This window comes from Triticum urartu, chromosome 2A (genome assembly GCF_056163025.1).
Source record: "Triticum urartu cultivar PI428250 chromosome 2A, HENAU_Tu73, whole genome shotgun sequence".
NCBI classification, from domain to species: Eukaryota; Viridiplantae; Streptophyta; class Magnoliopsida; order Poales; family Poaceae; genus Triticum; species Triticum urartu.
Genome location: NC_141874.1, coordinates 148,780,043 through 148,802,739, shown reverse-complemented (window position 1 = coordinate 148,802,739; position 22,697 = coordinate 148,780,043).

The window sequence follows — 22,697 nt, the reverse complement described above, 5'->3', positions numbered from 1 at the left end:
ATACCGGTAATTTTGAAGACGAAAGAGGGGATGCCTTCCGGGGCATCCCCAAGCTTAGGCGCTTGATTCTTCCTTGAATATTACCTTGGGGTGCATTGGGCATCCCCAAGCTTAGGGTCTTTCCACTCCTTATTCTCCTCATATCGATATCTCACCCAAAGCTTGAAAACTTCAATCACACAAAACTTAACGAAACTTCGTGAGATAGGTTAGTATGATAAAGAGTAAACCATTCACTTTGGTACTGTCAAAGACAAGGCTCATAATCGTTCTCACACAATGCCTACTCTACCATATCATTTCTACAATTTATATTGAGAAATATAAGCCATAGAAACATGAAAACAAGCAAACTATGCAATGAAAACAGAATCTGTCAGAAACAGAATAGTCTGTAATGATCTGAACACCAACCATACTTATGCTACTCAAAAAATTATGAAATAAATTGGTGGACGTGAGGAATTTGTCTATTAATATTCTGCAAAAATAATCAGGGCCAAATCACTCTTCTGTAAAAAATGGCAGTTAATCTCGTGAGCGCAAAGTTTCTGTTTTTTACAGCAAGATCACATTAACTTTCACCCAAGTCTTCCCAAAGGTCTTACTTGGAACTTTATTGAAAAAAAAGCTATAAAACATGATTAATACAGTAGATTAATCATGTAAACACACAAAAACAATAAGGGTAAATATTGGGTTGTCTCCCAACAAGCGCTTTTCTTTAATGCCTTTTAGCTAGGCATGATGATTTCAATGATGCTCATATAAAAGATAAGAATTGAAACATAAAGAGAGCATCATGAAGAATATGACTAGCACATTTAAACCTATCCCACTTCCTATGCCTAGGTATTTTGTGAGCACACAATTTATGGGAACAAGAATCAACTAGCATAGGGAGGCAAAACAAGTATAACTTCAAAACTTTAAGCACATAGAGTGCAAAACTTGATATTATTGCACTCCTACAAGCATTTATTCCTCCCTCATAATAATTTTCAGTAGCATCATGAATTATTTAAACAATATTACCATCACATAAAGCATTCTTTTCGTGATCTGCGAGCATAGAAATTTTACTAGTCTCCACATAAGCAAAATTCTCCTCATTCGGAATAGCGGGATCACTAGTTCCTAAAGTTGACACTCTTCCAAACCCTCTTTAGATGATAGTGTTATTCATACTCCAAAAGATATAAGTGAAGTTCATGGAGCGTTCTACAATTAATATAGAATAACCAATATCCAAGCTCAAAATGTATAAGTGAAGCACATGAAGCAATCTATAAAACCATACTCAAAAGATTTAAGTGAAGCTCAAAGACCAATTCTATAAGATCATACTTAAAAGATTTAAGTGAAGCACATGAAATATTCTATAAGTTGATGAAGGTACATCTCATACTAGCATGGTTCTTAAAGAAAAAGAAAAACGCAAAGGACACAAATCATGTGAACAAAACAAAAACCGAGGTATACCGATAATTATTGAAGAAGAAAGATGGGATGCCAACCGGGGCATCACCAAGCTTAGATGCTTGAGTATCCTTAGAATATTTACTTGGGGTGCCTTGGACATCCCCAAGCTTGAGATCTTGCCTCTCTTTGTTCTTCTCACATCGGTAACTCCTCGTTAAAACTTTGTAAGATCTGTTAATATAATAAAGCAAATCACTACCTTTAGGTACTGTTTCAAACTCATTCCAATTTCATATTAGAACTATATCTACTGTATTCCAACTTCTCTATGGTTCATACCCTATGATACTAGCCATAGATGCATCAAAATAAGCAAACAACACACGAAAAACAGAATCTGTCTAAAACAGGACACTCTGTAGTAATCTGGAGGTTTAGTAAACTTCTGTAACTCCAAAAATTATGAAATAAATTTGCAAATTTGAAAATTTTATACATAAGTAATGTTCAAAAAGTTTCAGACCCATTTGAATTTCCATTAAAAAATGTAAAATCACGCGCTACAGCCAAAGTTTCTGTTTTTGTTCTGCACATAGTAAACAAGCAATCTAATCATTCTAAAACCAAAGCTTGGCACATTATTTTTATAATACAATGGATATATATAAGGGGATAATTATTTACAGAGAAACTTCCATGAAAAATTCTACATTGTTTCTGTGAGCATGAACACGAGTGCTCAAGGTCGACCCTCACTTCTTCAATGCATAATTTTCCAATCACTTCTCTTTTTGAAAAACTTTTTAGGCATGAGAGGCAAGTAATTTTTTGTATTTTCATTCTTTTAAATTTTTTTGTATGTTTCACCCAGAACTAAACAGAAACAAAAAAGGAAAAACAAAATCTACTTAGTGAAGAAAGCAAACAAGCACACACGAGAATATCAACCCCACGCTATTGCTCCCTGGCAACAGCGTCAGAAAAGAGCTTGATAATCCCCAAGTGCAGGGAATCATCGTAGCAATTTCCAAAGGTGGAAGTGATAAGTATGGAGTGTCGAACCCACAAGGAGCTAAAGGTAAGATCAATATTCTCTCAAGCCCTATCTGCCACCGAAAGTTTGCTTCCAACTAGCAACGAGAAATAAAACTATGTTGTGGGTATGAAGTGGATAACTTTGCATGATACCGGAGAGCTAAAATATGAAAGTAGGTGCTGTTATCATAAAGTTAGAATATATTACTAAATATTATAAATAGCAAGTGTGGAATAATGGTGGATCGGTGTGCGGAATTGTCCTAGGCAATTGTTAACAAGACCGATAGTCGTCATTTCAATTTCATATGAGGGAGAGGCATAAGCTAACATACTTTCTCTTCTTGGATCATATGCACTTATGATTGGAACTCTAGCAAGTATCCGCAACTACTAAAGATCATTGAGGTAAAACCAACCATAGCATTAAAGCATCAAGTCCTCTTTATCCCATACGCAACAAACCCCTTACTCGGGTTTGTGTTTCAGTCACTCACGCAACCCACTATAAGCGAATCATAAACGCATTGCAACACCCTACAGCGGGAATCCCTCACGCTTGCGCGACACGGAGGGCACCATAGGACAGCACCAAAATAAAACATTCAACTCGTACCAATCTAGACCATCAATCAACCCAAAGATAAAAGATATCTACTCAAAACATCATAGGATGGCAACACATCATTGGATCATAATATGTGGCATAAAGAACCATGTTCAAGTAGGGATTACAACGGGGTGCGGGAGAGTGGACCGCGTAAAAGAGATGAGGATGGTGATGATGATGGTGATGTTGATGAATACGATCACTGCGGCGATGATTCCCCTCTCGATGGTACTCCGGTGCCACCAAGAGAGAGGAGGAGAAGTTTTCCCCCTTGTGCTTCCTCCTCCATGGCCTCCCCCCTGGATGGGGAGAGGTCCCCCCTCTGGTCCTTGGCCTTCATGAAGATAATGGCCCCTCCGAGATCCTCCTCCATGCCCTCTGGTGATGATGGCCCCCTCCGGCAGGGTGCCGGAGAGGGCCTAGATTGGTTTTCGGTGGCTACGGAGGCTTCTGGCGGCGGAACTCCCGATCTAGGTTTCTTTCTGGAAGTTTTGGTTTATATAAGAGGTGTTGGAGTTGGGGACAATTCAGGGGGGTTCCCGAGGTGGCCACGAGGCAGGGGGGGCGCCCAGGGGGGTAGGGCGCACCCCCACCCTCGTGGTGGCCTTGGGACTCTTCTGGCCCATCTCCGGTACTCCGTGGGTTTCTTCTGGTCCAAAATGATCTCCGTGAAGTTTCAGGTCAATTGGACTCCGTTTGATTTTCCTTTTCTGTGATAGTTAAAAACAAGGAAAAAAACAGAAACTGGCACTGGGCTCTAGGTTAATAGGTTAGTCCCCAAAATCATATAAAATAGCATATAAATGCATATAAAACATCCAAGGTTGATAATATAATAGCTTGAATACTTCATAAATTATAGATACATTGGAGACGTATCACTTACTCTAACCCCTCTTCTGTGAAACGAAGTGGACTGGCCTCTATGCCACCTTTCTCTTGTGAGCTCACAGAATGATGAACTGTTTGCCACCCCTCCAGATGTGGGTGGTGAAGAAAAATAACTAATCTCTTATGCAGGGTCAGGTCTCCAGACGAACTTAAACATATGAAGAATTTTCTAGAGACCTGAATATGATTGAAAGGACGTAAGCTAATCATGAAGAAATGAATTTTCATTTCTCACGTCCTCATACTACTATATCTGTTCTATTACTTGAAGACATTGATCTGATGAATTTGATGTCATATTCTTCACTGCTGAAGTATATGAGTTTGTAAGATGCACTAATTCATCTGCAGGATGATCAACCCAAAGCCACTGAGTGGGTCCTCGACAGTGGATGTACAAATCACATGACTGGTGACAGGAACTTATTGATGGACATTGCTTTATCTCCAGCGCATCTGAAGCATATCACCTACGCTGACAAAGGCAAAAGCAAGGTGTTGGATCTTGGTAAGGTTGAAATCTCAAAGGATCGACATATGGACAAAGTCATGCTTGTTGAGTCCTTAGGGTTCAACCCCATGTCTGTCTCAATGCTTTGTGTTCTTGATATGGTTGTTGTCTTTGGCGAGTATCGTTGTGTTGTGATCATGGAAGCTGACAATTCCAAAGTCTTCGAAGGATTTAGGAGAGGAGATTTGTATATTGTTGATTTCTCTACAGGACCACAACCTGCTACATGTCTACTTGCAAAAGCCTCAGAAGGCTGGCTATGGCATCGACGACTTGGTCATGTTGGCATGAGGAACCTGCACACGCTCGCGAAGAAGAAGCATGTCATTGGCATCGAGGGTGTCAAATTCCTCAAGGATCATCTATGTGGAGCTTGTGAAGCTGGAAAGATGACCAAGGCCAAGCATCCCTCAAAGACCATCATGACTACCACTCGTCCATTTGAATTCCTTCACATGGATCTCTTTGGCCCTGCTCATTATGCCACATTTACTAATGCTGCATCCTTATATGGCTTGGTCATTGTTGATGACTATTCTAGTTACACATGGGTGCATATCATCACTTACAAAACTGAAGTGCAGGAAGTCTTCAAATGATTTTCCTCGAGGGCTTCAACCAACTTTGGTGTGAAGATCAAGCACATCAGAAGTGACAATGGAACCGAGTTCAAGAATACTGGTCCTGATGACTATCTTGATGAACTTGGTATTACTCACGAGTTATCTGCTCCTTATACTCCTCATCATAATGGCATCGTGGAGCGCAAGAATAGGACTCTTGTTGAGATGGCCCACACTATGCTTAATGAATACAAGACGCCTCCTCGCTTCTGGCCTGAGGCAATTGATACTGCGTGCCACATCATCAATAGGGTATATCTTCACAAATTCTTCAGAAAGACCTCATATGAACTCCTCACCAGCAAGAAACCCAATGTAAGTTATTTCAAATTCTTCGGTGCTAAATGTTGGATTAGAGATCCTCATCACAATTCTAAATTTGCACCGAAAGCACATGAAGGTTTTATGCTTGGTTATGAAAGGACTCACACACCTACAGAGTCTTCAACACCTATCACCACAAGGTTGTTGAAACTGTAGATGTGCGGTTCAATGAGACTAAGGGCTTGCAAAGAGAGCACCTACCTCCTGTGCTAAATGAAATGTCACCTGAGGAATCCATTAAGTTCAAGGCTACTGAGGATGTCATTCCTACCGAAGAATCTGCTGAAGAAGTCATTCCAGAACGTGAAGAACATCATGTTGGTGCACCTGAAGAAAATGTCTTTGAAGAATATGCTGAGCCCACTCAACGTCGTCAACCCGCTCATCCTCGCATTGCTAATGAAGTGCAGATTGAGAGAATCATCAACGACATCAAAGCACCAGGTCCTCTCACATGCTCAAAAGCTTCACATTTGTCAAACTTTTGTGGGCACTTTGCTTTTGTCTCTATCACACAGCCCACCAAAGTAGATGAGGCATTTCTGGAGCCTGAGTGGATTCAAGCGATGCAAGAGGAACTACATCAATTCAAGCTCAACAATGTCTGGGAACTTGTCAAGCAACTAGATCCTTGCAAGCACAATATCATCGGCACAAAATGGATCTACCACAACAAGCAAGATGAAAATGACCTTGTGGTGAGGAATAAGGCACGGCTTGTAGCTCAAGGCTACACACAGGTTGAAGGAATTGATTTTGATGAAACTTTTGCACCTGTTGCTAGACTTGAGGCTATTCGCATATTGCTTTCTTATGCTAACCAACATAATATCATCTTATATCAAATGGATGTGGAAATTGCATTCCTCAATGGTAAGCTTGAGGAAGAAGTATATGTTGCTCAACCCCCAGGTTTTGAAGATCCAAAGCATCCTGACAAAGTCTTCAGACTCAACAAGGCCCTCTACGGCCTAAAGCAGGACCCTCGAGCGTGGTATGATACTTTGAAGGAATTCCTCATGAAGAAAGGCTTCAAACCCGGTTCACTTGACCCAACTCTTTTCACCAAAACCTATGATGATGAATTATCCGTGTGCCAAATCTATGTTGATGATATTATCTTTGGCTGTACTAACCAACGTTACACTAACAACTTTGCCTATATGATGAGTGGGGAATATCAAATGTCTATGATGGGAGAATTGAAATTCTTCTTAGGTCTTCAAATTCGTCAACAACACAATGGTATCTTCATATCTCAGGAGAAATACCTCAAGGATGTGTTGAGGAAATTCGACATGCAAGGTTGCAAAGGCGTCAAAATCCCCATGCCCACAAATGGCCATCTATGCACTGATGAAAATGGTATTGACTTTGATCAAAAGGTATACCGCTCCATGATTGGCTCTTTATTGTATCTATGTGCATCTAGGCCGGATATTATGCTTAGTGTTTGCATGTGTGCCCGTTTTCAAGCTACACCGAAGGAATCACACCATAAGGCTGTGAAGCATATTCTTCGATATCTAGATCACACACCAACACTTGGATTATGGTATCCCAAGGGCTCGGCTTTTGATCTCATTGGATATTCTGACTCTGACTATGCTGGTGATCGTGTGGACCACAAGAAAACATCAGGCACATGCCATTTCCTCGGACGATCCTTAGTATGTTGGTCCTCAAAGAAGCAGAATTGCGTATCACTCTCTACTGCTGAAGCTGAGTACATTGCTGCTGGTTTGTGCTGTGCTCAATTGCTATGGATGAAGCAATACCTCAAGGGCTACGGCATCAATGTGAAGAATGTGCCACTCTATTGTGACAATGATAGTGCCATCAAGATTGCTCATAACCCAGTTCAGCACTCGAAGACAAAGCAAATTCAGATTTGTCATCATTTTCTTCATGATCATGTGTTGAAGGGCTACATCTCTATCGAGCACATGAAGACTGAAGAATAGCTAGCCGATATGTTCACAAAGCCCTTGGATGAGAAGAGATTTAGCAAGTTGCGGTGTGAGCTAAATATCTTAGAATCTTCAAATGTTCTTTGAAAAGGACACACATCCTAACACTTATGCAAATTGATGACTTAGATGTGCAACACACGAAGTAACATTTTTCTTCAATCAATGAAGACTAATCCTCTAAGTGTGAAGAAATTAACGAAGAATTTGATTCTCAGAGCCCTACGACAATTGTATGCGGCGTCTGAAATCATCATTCTTACACGGTGGGTCACGCCACCAACAAAAGTTGAAAATCTTCAATTTGAGTATTTCTTCAGTTTTGAAATTCCTCAGTTGTTCAAATTCTTCAACTTTGCATAGTCTTCACTCTTTCAGTTTGTGTTCTTCATTGGCTATGTATATATATTTGAGTTTTAGTCCTCTATAACATTCACTTATTGCTAATTCTTCAATTTGTTTTTTCTGCTAAGTGAATGTGATCAGACCCTTCCCCCTCTATGCTAAACTCAACCCAGTCTGTTCACAAATTCTTCATTTGCGTCATATTTGAAACCCATTCAAAATCTTCACTGTGTCCTTGTCAGCTGAAGAATTTGCGAACGAAACGTTAAAATATTCTTATCTGATTTTTCAGCTTTTGCCGCTCAAATCGTTCCGCATCCCACGTTAAGACTTATCTATTCACCCACGATCTCAGACGATCGCCACCACTCTGTACGTAGGTGACACATATCGCTAGGATGAGAAGGGTCAGGGGCGCGTTCGTCCAATTTCTTCGGGCGAGCGGTTTTTCACTTTGGCTATAAATACCCCTCACCCTCCTCATACTTCATTTACCCCGCTCGACCTCACTCCCATCGCTCGAGCTCTCAAGACCTAGCGTCGTCGCTACTTCCATCGTCACCGGTGAGGAAGAGCTTCACTGCCTCGACCTCGTCATCGTCGTACTCGCACCGGCCATGGAAATCTTCACTCCGCCCCCGACGTAGCTGTCTTCCTCTGCCAAGTTACGGCGTGGAATATCTGGACTGACGAACTTCCAATCTACAACTCCTAGTTCGTCATGTTCTTCGTCAAGGGTAATTAAAAGTTACTTTAACCGCCCTTGTTGATTCTGATGATTTCCACAAAATCCTCAAAAGGTGTTTATTCTTCAACTTCCACACTTTAAACACCTCACATACATCTGTTCTTGACCAGTTTCTCTAAGCAATGTTTTTCTTCAAGATTCCTCAATTGTGTGGATTTTTTTCAATCTATACAACTCTAGAACCTAAGTCAAAGAATGCTTATTGAAATTCCTCAAGACACCTCTCTGGTCAAATTCCTCAAACTTGTTCCTTTCTGAAAAACTTCTGAGAACGCATGTGACCTCTCCAAATTCTTCGCACCTATACACTGTTCATAGGTACTCATGTCTGCTGCTGAATCACTAGGTTCTCATCAACTTAACTCATTTGCAGCATTCCTCGAAGACAGATTGCATACCTCTTCAGAAAACTCTGTTGTTCAAATTCCTCAGCTGAAGAAAATGGATGACGGCAAGAAACCTCAGAAGGGAGGGAAGAAATTAGAAGTCAACACTGCTTTTGAAATCCCTGAAGACATCTGTGCAGGGTACTACACACCTACTGAAGAAACAAAGAATGAGCGCAAAGTGCGCATTCAGAAGATTGAGAGGAGATGGGCCAGAGAATGGAGGGAATATCTCTATGTCACTCCCAAGTACATGAAGAAATTAGCTATACACCCTCCATGCCCAAGACCTCCATTGGCACCATGCCAAGTTGTTGATCCCTCTAGCATCATAAGAGGTGAGGAATTTCCCGCTGAATGGGCCAAGCGACAAGCTAAACTGGCCAAAGTGGCCAAAGAGGCAGTGAGGAAATTCAACAAAGACACTGTTGCTGCTGCTGCTGAGGCATCTGCTAGCAAGCCCAGGAAGTCTATGCAAAAGAAGCCTGCACACAAGCCCAGTGCTTCTGCTTCAATGCCCTCATGGCCCTGCTCTTCAAAGCCCTCACGGCAAATTCCTCAAGCAGCTCCAGTCCCCTCTGCTGCAAAAATCTTCAGCTGCTTCTGCAAAGTCCTCAGCACCTGTGCACCTCGCCTCGTGCCAAAGGACCACTGGCATCTCAATTGCCTCAGGAGCCTCTGCAAGTTCCTCAGCTTCTCTTCAGTACTCAACTGGCCCCACTTTGCTGAAGACTAAGGCCACTGCTGGATGAGGCACAAGGCCAAGTCCTCACAAGAAGCAGGTCGCCTTCCATATTCCGTCTAGTGAAGACGAGGCTGATGATGAAGAATTAGAAGAAATCATCAGAAACAGATAGCAACGGGCCGCTAGAGCCAAAGGCACCAATGTGCCTCTTCTGCTGGATCCCAAGTTGATCCTGGACTTCATTGATCTCTGGCACAAGGACCCAAACATTCCTATGCCTGACTTCAATCTCACACCTGGCCAGAACCACATGCTCACAGCCTTCATAGGCGAAGAAAAATGGAAGTTTGAGAAGGCCAGGAAGCTCGAGAAGGCTTAGTACAAGAAGGAGCATCTTCTGAAGAAGAACGTTGTCAAAATGACAACTGATGAACTTGTGACCATGCAAGCTGAGATCAAGGCACTCAGTGATGAATTTGATGTATACCGTGTAGATTGGCTAGGAGCCACGGTCAGATTCGTCAACATGGCGAAGGGTTTCACCTCCAATGTTGCAGCCTCAGCGCAACAAGAAATTCCTCAGGCTGAAGCATCTGCTTAGCCTACTGATGAGCATGCCAGCACCGCTGATGAAAATCAGGTTGCTGAAGAAAATGAGAGTATCAGGGCTGATGAAGACACTCCAATCGCTGAAGAAACTGCCAGGGCAACCTCTAGTGTTGCGCCTGAAGAACAAGCCAGGCCAGCTGAAGCATCTGCTGCTGCACCTGAAGACACTGACAATGCCAGGGCAACTGCATCAGTTGCGCCTAAAGAAAATGAACCAAATTCCTCTGCTCCTCCTGCACCCACAACAAGCATCAACCTTCCTTCTGCATCAGAAGTGAAGAAAACCAAGGTTGCATAACAAGCTGCCGTGAAGAAAAGGAAAGCATCTGCTTCCTCATAGTCTTCTGCTCCCAAGAAGGCGAATACTTTGACAAGCTTGTTTGAAAATCCTATAGATGTGGTTCCTCTGTCAAGCATGCCATCAAAGGAGATTGTTCCCTTTGGTGAAGATTATGAAATTCCCAATGAATCTGAAGAAGAAGATCCTTCTGCTGCTTCGACAGAGCAGTTGGATGAAGAAATTGAAGTAACATCCCTTCAACCCCACTAGTCTCCTCGCCCATGCCTTAGTTCACTGCTGAAGAGGCCGGCGTTGAAGAAATTGATGAGGAAGATAAAGACGTGGACATTGAGTGCACCACTCCAATTCTGAATGATAACTACTAGGAAAGTCATCACCCCAATTCACCACTGTTCACTCCTCTACAACAAATTCCTCAGTCCTCGGTTCAGACCAAAGAAATTCACACGGGCTCTGAAGAACCTCAAGCTTCTCTTCTTACCATCCCTGAAGAAGTTCCAGCCACTAGTGCTGATGCAAATGCTGCTGAAGAAGTGGAGACCCAGGCTACTACTGATGACATTGCAACTGAAATTCCTCAGCCTGCGACTCCGGAGACTGTGATTCCAGAGGCTGTGACATTAACTGACACTCCTCATCCCAAGCCAAAGAATCCCTTCTCCAAGAAACAGAAGTTCAAAGCTGATGAGTTCTTCAATGAACACATATTCTTCACGGAATACAATCCCTATGACTCTTCTCGTCTTCGTCGCAAGCGCTTCTGGACAGCAAGTTAGATGAACTTATATTCTTCACTGCTATTTGATAAGGACAAGATCTTTGACCATGAGCACATTCCTCATGTGGATATGGAGTCGCTGCCCTGATTCACCCCAGTCCTCAGTGTTCTTCATGACACTGGGCTGCTCAACTTCTGCACCGACATCTGTGACTGGAATGAAGAGCTAATTCTTCAGTTCTATGCTACGTTGCACATCACAGGCAACGCTGAAGATGTGAATTCATGGGTGTTGGACTGGATGACTGAAAACAGTCACTACAAAGCACCGGCCTCTGAATTGCTTCATGCCGTCTCAGTCAGTCCTCCCCTTGAAGGTGCAAGGCTCATCTACCATGACGCTGAACTATCTGATCATTTCATGCAAGTGTCGATGAAGCCTCTGAAGCCTGGCCAAGCCCCAAGAACCAAATTCGTCGTGAAGGAATTGTTCTATGTGCCATGAACAATTTATAGGATATTGACCAAGACCCTCAGTCCAATCAAGGGCCACGACTCTAATGAAGAAGAGGTCGTTGGCATCATGAAGAATCTGCTTTCCAACATCATACATGGTGTGCCTATCAACTACCATGATTTCTTCATGAGAACTTTGGCCAATGTCACTCTATCGCCGTTTGAATTGAAGCCTTACGCTCCCTGGATCATGAGATTTATCCGATCAAGGTCTTCAATCAACTACAAGGCTGATGTTCTAAATCATCACAGCTATTTGCCCCCAGTTGAAAGTCTTCAAACGACCTATTTCCTCATCTGATGAGAAGGGCAAGGCTGCTATTATTGATGAAGTCATTCATCCATTGGATGGAAAGTTTGGCAAAGTTGCCTCGTACTCCACCAATGATGACTCTGCCACTCATGACACTGCCGCAAATGCTTCAAAGCAAAATCCTCAAGCTACTGCTCCCAGGGTGATGACTGATCATGAGCTTCTCCTCAGTCTTCATCAGAAGGTTGATCACAACCACAAGTGGGTCAAGCGTAGTTTGGTGCTATTCTTCAGAACATGGCAGTCACTCAAAATACTGTGAAGAAGAATCACTATTATCTGCATGAAGTCTTTGACCGCACCTGGGCCATTCCTTCTAACCTCTACAATGCTGAAGATCTCAAGAAGATGGAATTTCAATAGGACTTTGACTGGGCACAGCCCCCCTCAAAGAAATTCAAGAAGGTCAAAGTTCCTCAGCTGGTGGCCAGCTCTTATTCTTCATCACGCGAGACTGATGAAAATGACGACTTGAACGACACTACGGCAGGCCCTACTTCAACAACCGACCCCAACAACGCTGGTGCTCCTCCATCGACTTCGTGATTTTTTCGTCAGGGTCGTTAGTCCTCACTTTTCGTCCCATTTAGTCATTCGATGATAAAGGGGGAGAAATTTGAGTTAGTCTTCAAGTGGGTCTATAAATGGGCATTTTTTTGCTAAGTTACAACTCTCGTTCTTCTGAAGTATTTGTTGGATCGAGTTGTAAACTTTAGTTCGATGGTGGTCGGATACTTTTGCTATGTTCTTCTGCATGCTATTTCCTCATGTATGTTAATGCACACATGCTGAATTACTTCAGCCACCATATTTCATCATGCATTTCAAATTCTTCATATCATATGTTAAATGCGTGTATGAATCACAAGATATAGGGGGAGATCTCAATGATTATATTCTATAATGTGCATGTGTTCTTCAAGGCAAATTCCTCAAATATGCACATCCTTAGGGGGAGTGCTTGTATATCTTGCAATCAAATTCCTCAATATCAGTATCTACACTTCATATGTTTATCCCCGTTGAAAACTTAACCTATATTGTCATCAATCACCAAAAAGGGGGAGATAGTAAGTGAAGGAAATATGCCCTAGAGGCAATAATAAAGTTGTTATTTATATTTCCTTATATCATGATAAATGTTTATTATTCATGCTAGAATTGTATTAACCAGAAACTTAATACATGTGTGAATACATAGACAAATAGAGTGTCCCTAGTATGCCTCTACTTGACTAGCTCCTTAATCAAAGATGGTTAAGTTTCCTAGCCATGGACATGTGTTGTCATTTGATGAATGGGATCACATCATTCTCCCATCCGTTAGCTTAGCACTATGCTCGTTTAGTTTATTGCTTTCTCCATAACTTATACATGTTCCTATGACTATGAGATTACGCAACTCCCGAACACCGGAGGAACACTTAGTGTGCTATCAAACATCACAACGTAACTGGGTGACTATAAAGATGCTCTACAGGTGTCTCTGATGGTGTTTGTTGAGTTGGCATAGATCGAGATTTGGATTTGTCACTCTGTGTATCAGAGAGGTATCTCTGGGCCCTCTCGGTAATGCACATCACTATAAGCCTTGCAAGCAATGTGACTAATGAGTTAGTTACGAGATGTAGCATTATGGAACGAGTAAAGAGACTTGCCGGTTACGAGATTGAACTAGGTATTGGGATACGGACGATCGAATCTCGGGCAAGTAACATACCGATGACAAAGGGAACAACGTATGTTGTTATGCGGTTTGACCGATAAAGATCTTCGTAGAATATGTAGGAACCAATATGAGCATCCAGGTTCCACTATTGGTTATTGACCGAAGATGAGTCTCGGTCATGTCTACATAGTTCTCGAACCCGTAGGGTCCGCACGCTTAACGTTCGATGACGATCGGTATTATGAGTTTATGTGTTTTGATGTACCGAAGGTTTTTTGGAGTCCCGGATGTGATCACGGGCATGACGAGGAGTCTGAAAATGGCCGAGACATAAAAATCGTTATATTGGAAGACTATGTTTGGACATCGGAATGGTTCCGGGTGAGTTCGGGAATATACCGGAGTACCGGGAGGTTACCGGAACCCCCCGGGAAGTACATGGGCCTTATTGGGCCATAGTGGGAGAGAGGAGAAGGGAGCCTAGGAGGGGGCGCCCCCCAAGCCCAATCCGAATTGGGTGGGGGGCAGCCCCCCTTTCCTTCCCCCTCTCTCCCCCTTCCTTCCTCTCCTAATCCAACTAGGGAAGGGGGGGGGATCCTACTCCCGGTGGGAGTAGGACTCCCTTGGGCGCACCATAGAGGGCCGGCCCCTCCCCCTCCTCCACTCCTTTATATACGGGGGAGGGGGGCACCCCATAGACACACAAGTTGACAATTGTCTTAGCCATGTGCGGTGCCCCCCTCCACCATAATCCACCTCGATCATATCGTTGCAGTGCTTAGGCGAAGCCCTGTTCCGGTAGCTTCATCATCACCGTCATCACGCCGTCGTGCTGATGAAACTCTCCCTCGACACTCAGCTGGATCTAGAGTTCGTGGGATGTCTCCGAGCTGAATATGTGCAGATCACAGAAGTGCCGTACCTTCGGTGCTAGGATCGTTCGGATCGTGAAGACGTTCGACTACATCAACCGCGTTCTCATAACGCTTCCTCTTACGGTCTACGAGGGTACGTGGAGAACACTCTCCCCCTCTTGTTGCTATGCATCACCATGATAGATCTTGCGTGTGTGATACATCTCCATCGTATCTACTTTTCCAAACACTTTTGCCCTTGTTTTGGACTCTAACTTGCATGATTTGAATGGAACTAACCCGTACTGACGCTGTTTTCTACAGAATTGCCATGGTGTTATTTTTGTGCAGAAATAAAAGTTCTCGGAATGACCTGAAAATCATCCGAGAATATTTTTGAAATATATAAAAAATACTGGCGAAAGAATCAAGGCCAGGGGGCCCACACCATGTCCATGAGGGTGGGGCACGCCTACCCCCTGGGCGCGCCCCCTGCCTCGTGGGCCCCCTGGTGCTCCACCGACCTCAACTCCAACTCCATATATTTATGTTCGGGGAGAAAAAAATCAGAGAGAAAGATTCATCGCATCTTACGATATGGAGCCACCGCCAAGCCCTAATCTCTCTCGGGAGGGCTGAACTGGAGTCCGTTCGGGGCTCTGGAGAGGGGAATCAGTCACCATCGTCATCATCAACCTTCCTCCATCACCGATTTCATGATGCTCACTGCCATGCATGAGTAATTACATCGTAGGCTTGCTGGACGGTGATGGGTTGGATGAGATTTATCATATAATCGAGTTAGTTTTGTTAGGGATTGATCCCTAGTATCCATTATGTTCCGAGATTGATGTTGCTATGACTTTGCTATGCTTAATGCTTGTCACTAGGGCCCAAGTGCCATGATTTCAGATCTGAACCTATTATGTTTTCATGAATATATGTGAGTTCTTGATCCTATCTTGCAAGTCTATAGTCACCTATTATGTGTTATGATCCGTTACCCCGAAGTGACAATAATCGGGATACTTACCGGTGATGACCGTAGTTTGAGGAGTTCATATATTCACTAAGTGTTAATGCTTTGGTCCGGTACTCTATTTAAAGGAGGCCTTAATATCCCTTAGTTTCCAATAGGACCCCGCTGCCACGGGAGGGTAGGACAAAAGATGTCATGCAAGTTCTTTTCCATAAGCACGTATGACTATATTCGGAATACATGCCTACATTACATTGATGAACTGGAGCTAGTTCTGTGTCACCCTATGTTATAACTGTTGCATGAGGAATCGCATCCGACATAATTATCCATCACTGATCCGTTGCCTACGAGCTTTTCATATATTGATCTTTGCTTAGTTACTTTTCCGTTGCCACTGTTACAGTCACTACAAAACTGCTACCGTTACTTTTGCTACCGTTACCACTACTATCATATTACTTTGCTACTAAATACTTTGCTGCAGATATTAAGTTTTCAAGGTGTGGTTGAATTGACAACTTAGCTGCTAATACTTGAGAATATTATTTGGCTTCCCTTGTGTCGAATCAATAAATTTTGGTTGAATACTCTACCCTCGAAAACTGTTGCGATCCCCTACACTTGTGGGTTATCAAGACTATTTTCTGGCGCCGTTGCCGGGGAGCATAGCTCTATTCTTTGAGTCACTTGGGATTTATATCCGATGATCACTATGAAGAACTTGAAAGATAAAAGAACCAAGATTTTTCCCTCAACTACGAGCGGAGGTAAGGAATTGCCATCTAGCTATGCACTTGATCACCTTCTGTTTTGAGTAAACTTGCGACACCTACACATGCTATTGATTCTGATAGGTCGCATGTTATTGATGATGCCACTTCTGCTTTGCATGATACTTATGATGAAACTTCTTCTATGCTTGATAATACTGTGCCACTAGGTGAATTTCTTGATGAACAACTTGCTAGTGCTAGAGAGAATGAAATTATTGAAACTGATAATATTGATGAAAGTGATGATGAAGATTCTCACCCTAGATATGAATTTCCTGTTGTGCCTAAGGGTTATGTTATGGATGAAGAAACTGCTATAGACTTTTTAGCTTGCAATGATAGATCCGATCTTAAGAAATTATTAGCTAAGCTGAAAGAAAAGTCTTTGAATGCTAAAATGAAATATGACCATGCTTTTTCTACTTCACCTATCTTTATTTCCGACAAGGATTATGATTTCTCTGTCGAACCTAAGTTAATTAATTTGGTTGAATCTGATCCTTTTTATGGCTATGAATCTGAAACTGTTGTGGCACATCTTACTAAATTAAATGATGCAGCCACCCTGTTCACTAATGATGAGAAAACTCGCTATTACTCTATCATTAAGTTATTTGCATTCTCATTATAGGGTGATGCTAAAACATGGTTTAATTCTCTCGATCCTGGTTGTGTGCATAGTCCCCAGGATATGATTTATTACTTCTCTGCTAAATATTTTCCTGCTCATAAGAAACAAGCTGCCTTAAGGGAAATATATAATTTTGTGCAAATTGAAGAAGAGAGTCTCCCACAAGCTTGGGGGAGGCTTCTCCAATTACTTAATTCTTTGCCTGATCATCCTCTCAAGAAAAATGAAAGACTTGATATCTTTTATAATGGACTAACCGATGCCTCCAGAGACTACCTGGATACTTGTGCTGGTTGTGTTTTCAAAGAAAGAACAGTTGATAAAGCTGAATTGCTATTGAATAATATGTTGAGTAATGAAAATGATTGGACACTTCCTGAACCAACTCCTAAGCCAACTCCAAAGAAATGGGGTATTCTATTTCTCACTCCTGAAGATATGCAAGAGGCAAATAAATCTATGAAAGAAAAAGGTATTAAAGCTGAAGACGTTAATAATTTACCACCTATTGAAGAAATACATGGTCTTGATAACCCGACACAGGTAGTAAAGGTAAGTTCTCTCCATAGATTTGATGAAGGTGATATTCCTCGTAATAAGTCTACTAGCCAATGCTTAGATGAGTTTGATAATTTTATTGTTAAACAAGAAAACTTCAATGCTTATGTTGGTAGACAATTGAAGTGTAATTCTTATATGATTGAACACTTGAGTGACTATATGTCTAGAGTTAAAGGTGAACTTAAACTTATTAGTAAACATGCTTCTATGGTTACCACTCAAGTAGAACAAGTACTTAAGGCTCAGAATGATTTGCTCAATGAATTAAATAATAAGAAAAATGATAATGCTGTTAGAGTTATGACTATAGGGGGTAAAATGACTCAGACCTTTGTATCCCTGGGGCCACCCTAAGAGAATTGAGCAAGATTCTTAGAGAACTAATGTTGATGCACCTAGTCCTTCTAAAAAGAAGAAAAAAATTAAAAATGATAGGACTTTGCATGCTTCTAGTGAACCTGTTGTTGACACACCTGGGAATCCCAATGATATTTCTATTTCTGATGCTGAAACACAATCTGATAATGAACATGAACCTAGTGGTAATGTTAATGATGATGTTCATGTTGATGCTCAACCTAGCAATGATAATGATGTAGAGATTGAACCTGCTATTGATCTTGATAACCCACAATCAAAGAATCAACGTTATGATAAGAGAGACTTTGTTGCTAGGAAGCACGGTAAAGAAAGAGAACCATGGGTTCAGAAACCCATTTCTTTTCCTCCTAAACCATCCAAGAAAAAGGATGATGAGGATTTTGAGCGCTTTGCTGAAATGATTAGACCTATCTTTTTGCATATGCGTTTCACTGATATGATTAAAATGAACCCTTATGCTAAGTACATGAAGGATATTATTACAAATAAAAGAAAGATACCGGAAGCCGAAATTTCCACCATGCTTGCTAATTATACTTTTAAAGGTGGAATACCAAAGAAACTTGGAGATCCAGGAGTACCAACTATACCATGCTCCATTAAAAGAAACTATGTTAAAACTGCTTTATGTGATCTTGGAGCCGGTGTTAGTGTTATGCCTCTCTCTTTATATCGTAGACTTGGTTTGAATAAATTGACACCTATTGAAATATCCTTGCAAATGGCTGATAAATCAACTGCTATACCTGTCGGTATTTGTGAGGATGTGCTTGCTGTGGTTGAAAACGTTACTATTTTAACGGACTTTGTTATTCTTGATATCCCCGAGGACGATAGTATCTCTATTATCCTTGGAAGACCCTCTTTGAATACTGCAGGGGCTGTTATTGATTGCAACAAAGGCAATGCCACTTTTCATGTTAATGGTAATGAGCATATGGTACACTTTCCGAGGAAACAACCTCAAGTCCATAGTATCAATTCTATTGGAAAATTTTCAATGATTACTATTGGAGGTTTTGAATTTCCTCTTCCTACTGTCAGGAAGAAATATGATATTCTTATTGTTGGGGATGTGCATATCCCCGTTGAGGTAACCTAGTATTATTAGAAAATTCTTCAGTTTCATGCGATTCGGAATGAGTTTGTTAACAAGACTTGATCAACCTTGTTAGTGGATTCCTTTCGATGAGCATGAGATGGATGAAGTTAGAAAGCACAACTCTCTGTAACCCCTTTTTACTTTCTGTTATTTAGATTAAATAAGGCAAAAATAGTATTTTCTATCTGTTTTTTGAGTTATCCATGCAATAAAAAATACCCCAAAAATAATAGTTCTCTAAATGTCCTGAAAATTTAATATGATTTTTTCTAGAATATTTAAGAATTATTGGCACCGAGAACACACCAAGGGGCCTCACCACGTGCCCACGAGGGTGGAGGGCGTGCCCACCCCCTGGGCGCGCCCCCTGCCTCGTGGACCCCACATGGGTCCCCTTCACTTATTCCTGCACCCACACACTTCGTCTTGCTCCAGAAAAAATCACCACATAGTTCAAACCCGTGCTCTAGCTCATCTTGCTACCATTTTCGATCTCCTTGCTCAAAGCTCCATTCACAAAACTGCTTTGGGGGATTGTTCTTCGGTATGTGACTCCTCCAATGGTCCAATTAGTTTTTGTTCTAGCGCTTTATTTATTGCAAATTTTTGCTGCTTAGGTGACCCTGTTCTTGAGCTTACATGTCAAATTTATGTGGTCAAAAGTAGTTCTATTGCATGAAATGGCCTCTAGGCACTTGTAGGAGTAGTTGCTATCAATCTTGTTGAGTTTGGTTCACTTCTATTTTAAGTGACTAAAAATTTCAGAAATTTTTCAGAGGAAGAAATATGTTTAGAAAAATGTACCAAGGTGGTTCCTCAAGGAAGTAAGGACCCAGGCCCGCGATACGTGAGCCGGACCATGAACTACCAAGAGAAGCTCAAGTGCGGCCGTGTGAATGGCCTTGTGATGAGTTCTTGAGAGAAGCCGAGATTTATAAAGATTTTTATTATTTGGCTGAGAATGCAGGCCTCACCGACTTCCCCCACGACCAGCGTGAACAGTATCTCCTACTCACCAATATTTTTGTGCAAAATTTTCATTTCCATGCTAGGAGATCGCCACCTTCGGTGGAATTTTATTTATATGATGAGCATAAGGAGATGTCACTTTTTGACTTTTGCCGGGTTTGTAGGATACCCTTTGAGGGCAGCATAGACGAACCACATCATAATGATGTGGAAGGATTTATTGATATGATTGCTATAGGGGAAACGAGGAAGGTTTCCGATGCTAGAATTACTAGCATACATTTTACTGTTCTACGATACTTCGCAATATTTGCTAGTAGATGCTTAATTGGTCGGGGGAACTGTGGAAATCTTAGTGCTCCTGTGCTACCTCTTGAGCACTGCGTTGGTTTTCCCTTGAAGAGGAAAGGGTGATGCAACAAACTAGCGTAAGTATTTCCCTCCATTTTTGAGAACCAAGGTATCAATCTAGTAGGAGGCCACACGCAAGTCCCTCGTACCTACACAAACAAATAAGAACCTGCAACCAACGCGATAAAGGGGTTGTCAATCCCTTCACGGTCACTTAAGAGAGTGAGATCTGATAGAGATAATAATGGTAAGATAAATATTTTTGGTATTTTTATGATATAGATTGAAAGTAAGGATTGCAAAGTAAAAATAGATTGGAAACTTATATGGTGGAAAATAGACCCGGGGGCCATAGGTTTCACTAGTGGCTTCTCTCAAGATAGAATAAGTATTACCGTGGGTGAACGAATTACTGTCGAGCAATTTATAGAAAAGCAAATAATTATGAGAATGTCTAGGCATGATCATGTATATATGCATCACGTCCGTGACAAGTAGACCGACTCCTGCCTGCATCTACTACTATTACTCCACACATCGACCGCTATCCAGCATGCATCTAGAGTATTAAGTTCATAAGAACAGAGTAACGCCTTAGGTAAGATGACATGATGTAGAGGGATAAACTCAAGCAATATGATATAAACCCCATCTTTTTATCCTTGATGGCAAAAATACAATACGGGTCGTTTCCCTTTCTGTCACTGGGACCGAGCACCACAAGATTGAACCCAAAGCTAAGCACTTCTCCCATTGCAAGAAAGATCAATCTAGTAGGCCAAACCAAACTGATAATTCGAAGAGACTTGCAAAGATAACCAATCATGCATAAAAGATTTCAGAGAAGAATCAAATATTGTTCATAGATAGACTTGATCATAAACCCACAATTCATCGGATCTCGGCAAACACACCGCAAAAAGAGTTACATCGAATAGATCTCCAAGAAGATCAAGGAGAACTTTGTATTGAGATTCAAAGAGAGAGAAGAAGCCATCTAGCTACTAACTATGGAACCGAAGGTCTAAAGTAAACTACTCACACATCATCGGAGGGGCCATGGAGTTGATGTAGAGCCCTCCGTGATCAATGCCCTTCCGGCGGAGCTCCGGAAAAGTCCCCAAGATGGGATCTCTTGGGTATAGAAGGTTGCGGCGGTGCAAATAGGGTTTTGTAGTGCTCCTGGATGTTTTCGGGGTATGTGAACATATATAGGAGGAAGATGTAGGTCGGTTGAGCCACGAGGGGCCCACGAGGGGGGGGGAGGGCACGCCCAGGAGGGTAGGCGCGCCCCCTGCCTCGTGGACCCCTCGTCCGTTTCTGGACGTCCACTCCAAGTCCTCTGGATCACATTTGTTCCAAAAATCACGCTCCCGAAGGTTTCATTCCCTTTGGACTCCGTTTGATATTCCTTTTCTATGAAACACTGAAATAGGCAAAAAAAACAGCAATTTGCACTGGGCCTTGGGTTAATAGGTTAGTCCCAAAAATAATATAAAAGTGTAAATAAAGCCCATTAACATCCAAAACAGATAATATAATAGCATGGAACAATCAAAAATTATAGATACATTGGAGACGTATCAAGCATTCCCAAGCTTAATTCATGCTCGTCCTCGAGTAGGTAAATGATAAAAACAGAATTTTTGATGTGGAATGCTTTCTAGCATGTTCTTCAATGTATTTTTCTCAATTGTGGCATGAATGTTCAGATCCGAAAGATTCAAGATAAAAGTTTATTGTTGACATAAAAATAGTAATACTCGAAGTATGCTATTCAAGCAATTATGTCTTATCAAAATACCATAGCCAAAGAAAACTTATCCCTACAAAATCATATAGTTTGGCCATGCTTCATTTTCGTCACACAAAATGCTCCCATTATGCACAACCCCGATGACAAGCCAAGCAATTGTTTCATACTTAGCCTTTTCAAACTCTTTCAACTTTTACGCAATATATGAGCGCGAGCTATGGACATAGCACTATGGGTGGAATAGAATATGATGATTGAGGTTGTGTGAGAAGACAAAAAGGGAGAAAGTCTCACATTGACGCGGCTAATCAATGGGCTATGGAGATGCCCACCGATTGATGTCAATGCAAGGAGTAGGGATTGCCATGCAACAGATGCACTAGAGCTATAAATATTTGAAAGCTCATCACAGAAACTAAGTGGGTGTGCATCCAACTTGCTTGCTCTCGAAGACCTAGGGCATTTGGGGAAGCCCATCATTGGAATATACAAGCCAATTTCTATAATAAGAAATTCTCACTAGTATATGAAAGTGACAAAATAAGAGACTCTCTATCATGAAGATCATGGTGCTACTTTGAAGCACAAGTGTGGAAAAAGGATAGTAACATTGTCCCTTCTCTCCTTTTCTCTCTCTTTTTTTGTTTGGGCCTTTTTTATG